Raw genomic sequence first — 6,000 nt, forward strand, 5'->3', positions numbered from 1 at the left:
TTCCTGTGTTTTGTCTCCGCTGCTGGATGCAGCAGGAGACGCTCAGAAAGCAAAGAATGAGTTTGTCTGTTTGCAGAGTTTGGTAGTAACTAGTTACAGTTACTCGATTACATTTACTTGAGTAACGTTTTTGAAAAGATTTACTTTTACGAGTGTTTTTACAGCGCTGTTCTCTTTCTGGGTTCTCTACTCAATAAATGGAGAACAAGCATGTTTTAACCAAAGACTCACCAGACACAGAGGCACGCCTACAGTTTCTGTTAAAGTTTCATAAGAATCTTCAAGGAAAGAAACGAATTTGGAAACACTTTCTTTTTCCTGATTTTGTTATTTTCATCCTTAAAAAACAACTTTTCCACTAAAACATAAAACTTCTCCAAAAAAACATAAAGACACACACCTGCAGTTTTCCTTAAAGTTTCATAAGTTTTTTTGTTGAAAGAAACTGATGTGGAAAAATTTTCTTTTGACTGATTTAGTTATTTTTATTTATATGTCCTTAAAAGACCAAACTTTCCACTTAACTTTATATTTTAGTCTGTCTGATTTTGTAATTTTAAAATATTAAATGATTTGATCAGTCGTCTTTTTTACTCTTACTTTAGTAATTCCTTGGAAGGCTGCTTTTTACTTTTACTAAATTAAACGTAGAAGTACCACACTCTTAGTTGAGTAATATTATTGGTGTCCTGCCCTCCTCTGTCCGTCCGTCTGTCTGTGAATAATCCCCACAGACTCTCAGCGGGTTCAGGGTTCCTCTCATTAAGCCTCTGAGCACATGCAGCCGCTTTGTGTGAGTCCAGGAACGCTCCTGTTTTAACACAGAGATGATGAGGGTCTGGGTGGAGGGATAACAGGAGGATGATCAACCCGGTGCTGCCAGGTCTCCGCTGATTGAATATGAAGACGTGGTTGAGGCGTGTTCGGTTCAAATTGAGCGGCAGGGTGTCGGAGGACGCTGTGGCCAACATGAAAGGGCTGTGAGGTCAGTGAGTCGCACCTTTCTTTGATTTTTCTTTCTCTTCAGAGGTAAAGAAGCACCTTGCGCCCCCCCTGCTGATAAATTACAAATGTGACGTGATGAAGCAGAGTCACCGAATCACAATAAAAAGCCGTGGCCTCAATTATGAGTAACACAACCATAAAAACGATCTAAAATCAAACTGCTTTTATGTCTTATCTTTGTTTAATCTATTTGTAAGTGCAGCTTTTAGTCTCTCAACATTTAAATGATAATTTTAATTATTTGTTTTATTCTTTTAGACTCGTCGATTCTTGCCCGGAGCGGAGTTCAGAGAGTAACTTTTGAAATCACAAATAGAAACTACAGAAATCAAGTTGAGCTTATTTGTACGGCACGTTTCAGCAAAAAAAAAAAAAAAAAAATAAAAAAAATGCTGTTCAAAGGGCTTTACATCATGAACTCACAAAAATACAAAGTCATAAAAGAACAATTGTCAAGCGTCATTGTTGCTGATTAGTTTTTCATTTATGGTGTTTCAAAAGCAACTCTAAACAGGAGGGTTTTAGTCCTGATTTAAAGGAACTCAGTGTTTCGGATGTTTTACAGTTTTCTAGAAGTTTGTAGAAGCTGAATGCTGCTTCTCCATGTTTGGTTCTGGTTCTGGATTCAGAGTAGACCAGAACCAGAAGAACCTGTGAGGTCTGGAAGGTTTTAGTGCAAAGCCGCTCACTGATTTATTAACTTACAACATTTTACAAATCCTTCTCTCTGTAAGGATTTTAAAACTGGGCTAAAATGAACATCTGGTTCACAGGAAGTTGAAGTTTCTTTCAACCCTGAATGTTTACAAACATATTTCAGTACCTAACACACAGCTGCATGTGGTATGCACTGCTCATATCTTAATGGAAACTATATTTGATCACTTGATTAAAAATAACTTCTTCTTCTTCTTCGCCCTAATTATTGTTCACATTTTTTTTTTATTAATTTGTTTGAATTTCTTCACTTGAAGACTTCTTTCCATCCTGTAGAGTTGCTGATTTTTCATAATGGAAACATTTCAGTGTAACCTCAGTGGTTTTATTCTAGATGTAATTCAGATTAGAGATGCCGTTTTCATTTTCAGGAGATTATTATATCACTTTGATCTGCTTTAGTCTTAGACTTTGCACAGAATATAGAAACATATTTTAACTCATCGTTTACACTACATCACGTTGTTTTCTGTAACTCACTTACAGAAAATGTTTCACTGCATGTTTCTAGAGCTGCTCAAGACATCCGGTAAATATTTTAAAAATGACTTTGGTTATCTTTGTAAGCATCAAAATAAATGTTAGTTATTGATTCTTTCAAATTCACAGTTCAGAACCAAAACAACAGCAGCTTAGTGCAACCTGAGATGTTTGGACAAAACGTTGTGATATTTAATGAAAGTGGTCCTGAAACCTCACGGTTTATTATTTCAATTTGTCTGTTGTTTTCTTTGGAGCAGGTTTAGGAAACATATCAGTGTCTTTTCTCTGAGAAATTTCACACAGCTGAGCAATTTTCTTTCTTCCTGCAATTAACTGCAGCGTCTTTTCTTTGGAAAGGCTTTTGTTCTGTTTGCTGCAGAAGTCTGAGGAAAGAAACGGACCAATTTGATTGATGTAGAACATGTTTTTTTGTTTTGTTTTTTTTTTTTGCTCTCAGAGCTATAAATTATACTTAATCAGTTTTTTCCCTCTAATAATGTAATTGTCTGAACATGAAACCTCTGTTGTAATAGAGACAAACCAGAACAGGTCTGTGTGAAATTACAGCAATGGAAATTAGATTGTAATTTTGTCCAGAAGCTTTAAAATTTCCATATTTTCTGCAGCAGTGGAGCTTTTGAAACTCAAGCTAAAATTCCATCCATCCATCCATCCATCCATCCATCCATCCATCCATCCATCCATCCATCCATCCATCCATCCATCCATCCATCCATCCATCCATCCATCCATCCATCCATCCATCCATCCATCCATCCATCCATTTTCTGTTCAGCCTTGTCCCTTAGAGGGGTTGGGAGGGTTGCTGGTTCCTATCTCCAGAGACACACAAGACACACAACCATTCACACTCACACTCACACCTAGGGAGAATTTAGAGAAACCAATTAACCTGACAGGTTTTCGGACTGTGGGAGGAAGCCGGAGAACCCGAAGAGAACCCACCATTCACAGGGAGAACATGCAAACTCCATGCAGAAAGACCCCGGGCCAGGAATCGAACCCAGGACCTTCTTGCTGCAAGGCAACAGCTCTACCAACTGCACCACTAATAGAAACTAAAAGGCGATAACTACATAAAAATCAGTTTGCATGTTCTCCCTGTGCATGGTGGGTTCTCTCCGGGTTCTCCGGCTTCCTCCCACAGTCCAAAAACATGACTGTCAGGTTAATTGGTTTCTCTAAATTAGGTGTGTGTGTGTGTGTGAATGGTTGTGTGTCCTGTATGTCTTTGTGTTGCCCTGCGACAGACTGGCGACCTGTCCAGGGTGAACCCGCCTCTCGCCCAGAACGTAGCTGGAGATAGAAACCAGCAACCCTCCTGACCCCGTTAGGGACAAAGGGTGAATAGAAAATGGATGGATGGATAATTTCTGGCTCTGCTCCCAGACATCCCGGTGCATTGTTGTCTCAGGATTTTTTTTTTTCCCGTTTTCTCCTTTATTTCAGAAATTCTTTATTTAGTTCTCCATCAATTTCAAAACCATTATACAGTTTAGTTACAGCTGCTGGTTTGTTTACAACTAAACATATACGTGTCACAAACACACACTGCTCTGTATCTGTCTTAGTTTAATGGCAACATGTAAAATAGAAGCTTTAAATAAATGTCACTTGCCCAAATAACCTTAAACCACTGTAAAGCATTCATTAAATTCTCATTCTTCTGATTATTATTGTTCTTTTTCATAATACGTTGTATTTTCAGACCAGTGTAGGAGGTTTTAGTTGTTTGTTTCAGAGCTGCTCTGGATTCCATGTTCTGTATCTGGCCTAATTTTCAAGTACTTAACATCATTTGCAGCAGCAGAGCCACAAATGATTATCCAACATTTCCCTCTTGACAAAAAAAATCCATTTCGGTTTTCCTGTCCGCCTCAGTGAATCATGCCAGGCCAAGCTGAAGTCACACGCTGAACATTAACTCTGACCCAGCAGGTGAGTCATCCAGAGTCAACAATCTACAAGCTGCTGTTATTATTTATGTTCAAGACGGGTTTGAGTGGAAACCCAGTCCTGGGGGAGAGCCGGGGAGATCACCAGGTTAACACACACACACACACCCACACCCACGGAAAACATTTATGCATGAAAATTAAAACCAGGAGCTTCTTCCTGAGAGGCGGCAGCAGGAATCATAGATTCTCCTTACATCTGGCACGATTCATTTGGACTTCATTATATATCTCCAATTCAAATAAAATGTTATCTTAAAGTAAGTAACAGAAGAAATAAATCTAGTTCACAGCACAAAGCCTAAGATGTTATAATTTTCCTGGAGACCTCACAGTTTCTCACTTGACAAGTTTGGAAAACAGACTAATGGTAGGAAAAAGGAATTCCCAAGTTCCCAAAGCATTAAAAAATAAAAAGCACTAATTAATGCAGCTGATTACTAAGTTGTTGTGTAAACAGATGGCACAGTGACATAATAAGGCATTAGATTATAATCACTAAATCTGAAAATTAAAAGCAACATTAACTTTAATTAACAACCTGCAATAAATCCAGATCAAAGCAATATTATGCTACAAGATGTCTGTTTCTTGACGAGTTGTTTTGACGTCCATCATGGCGGAGCGGACCCAGTTCTGAAGAGCGTGACGTCACATGCACAGGGTTAATAATACCCGATTCATCTCAGTCAGATTCACATCATTTTAGCAGCTTTTTTTTTTTTATGTTTTCATTGTAAAAATGTTTTTAAAAAGCTGTCACAGAGTGAGAAGACAGATGAGTCCAACAAATGTGCTAAAAAAAAAAAAGAAAGAAAATGAGGCATATTACTTTCAATTCTTAACGACCTCACATTATACAGATGATAGCTGGGACAATCAGGACATTTATCTCATTTCTTCAGCTCATCAGCATCCAACGAGCACAAAGCTGAAAATGATGGGACGGTGAAAATGACTTTTCATGACAATACATCAACTGCTTGACAAGTCGAGATGATTCGCCGGGTGAATGAAACGTAACGCCTCAGCAGTGATCATCATTACTGCGCTTGACTGGCCACATCAGATGCTCTGGCTCTTTTTTGGAGAGACAAACGCTGAAATAAATCGGGATCCTGTATTGAGGCTCAGTTCTCTGTTGAATGTATTTTGAGTTCTTGTCGTAGAGTCGTTCTGCTGCAAGCTCACTGTTTGTGCATCTTTCAGTGCTGAACTTCAATAATTTATCAGGTTAGAAAATTCTCCTGGAGTTGGTTGATTGAAGAAGCTTTGTTACTTTCTAACATTGTTTTTTTTTATTTATTAACCATTTATTGTTTATGAACTGTGTCCGCCCACATGTATATCTGTCCTGAGAAAAACATCACAACTGGACGGGCTACATCGTAAAAAGAGGCCACAACAAGGCAGAGACGGACTCAGAACGTTTGTGTTTTCACTGATGGAGGGAAGGTCAGAAAATGTTTCGTTTTTATTGACAACCCTGAACTGAAACGTTGAACAAAGAACCAGAACGAGCTGCTGCATCCTTCGCAACAATAAAATAATGTGTTTCACGTTTAATAATGAGCAGAATAAAACAGTTTGGGCCTTTACATTACTAGAATAAACATTCATTCAAAGCATTGAATTACTTAAAAAAGAGAACTGAATGGAAACCAATCAACTTTCAGATTAATGCTGAAAAAGGGACACAGGAGGCTGCAGCATGTTTTCAATTCAGTGAATAAAATATTATTCCTGTTATACTCCTTTTTTGTGGGTTAGTTATGTTCCTCATCTCCATGTTCTGTTCAATTCTCTGTTTACTTTTATT

This window comes from Gambusia affinis, linkage group LG07, assembly GCF_019740435.1.
Source record: "Gambusia affinis linkage group LG07, SWU_Gaff_1.0, whole genome shotgun sequence".
Lineage (NCBI taxonomy): Eukaryota > Metazoa > Chordata > Actinopteri > Cyprinodontiformes > Poeciliidae > Gambusia > Gambusia affinis.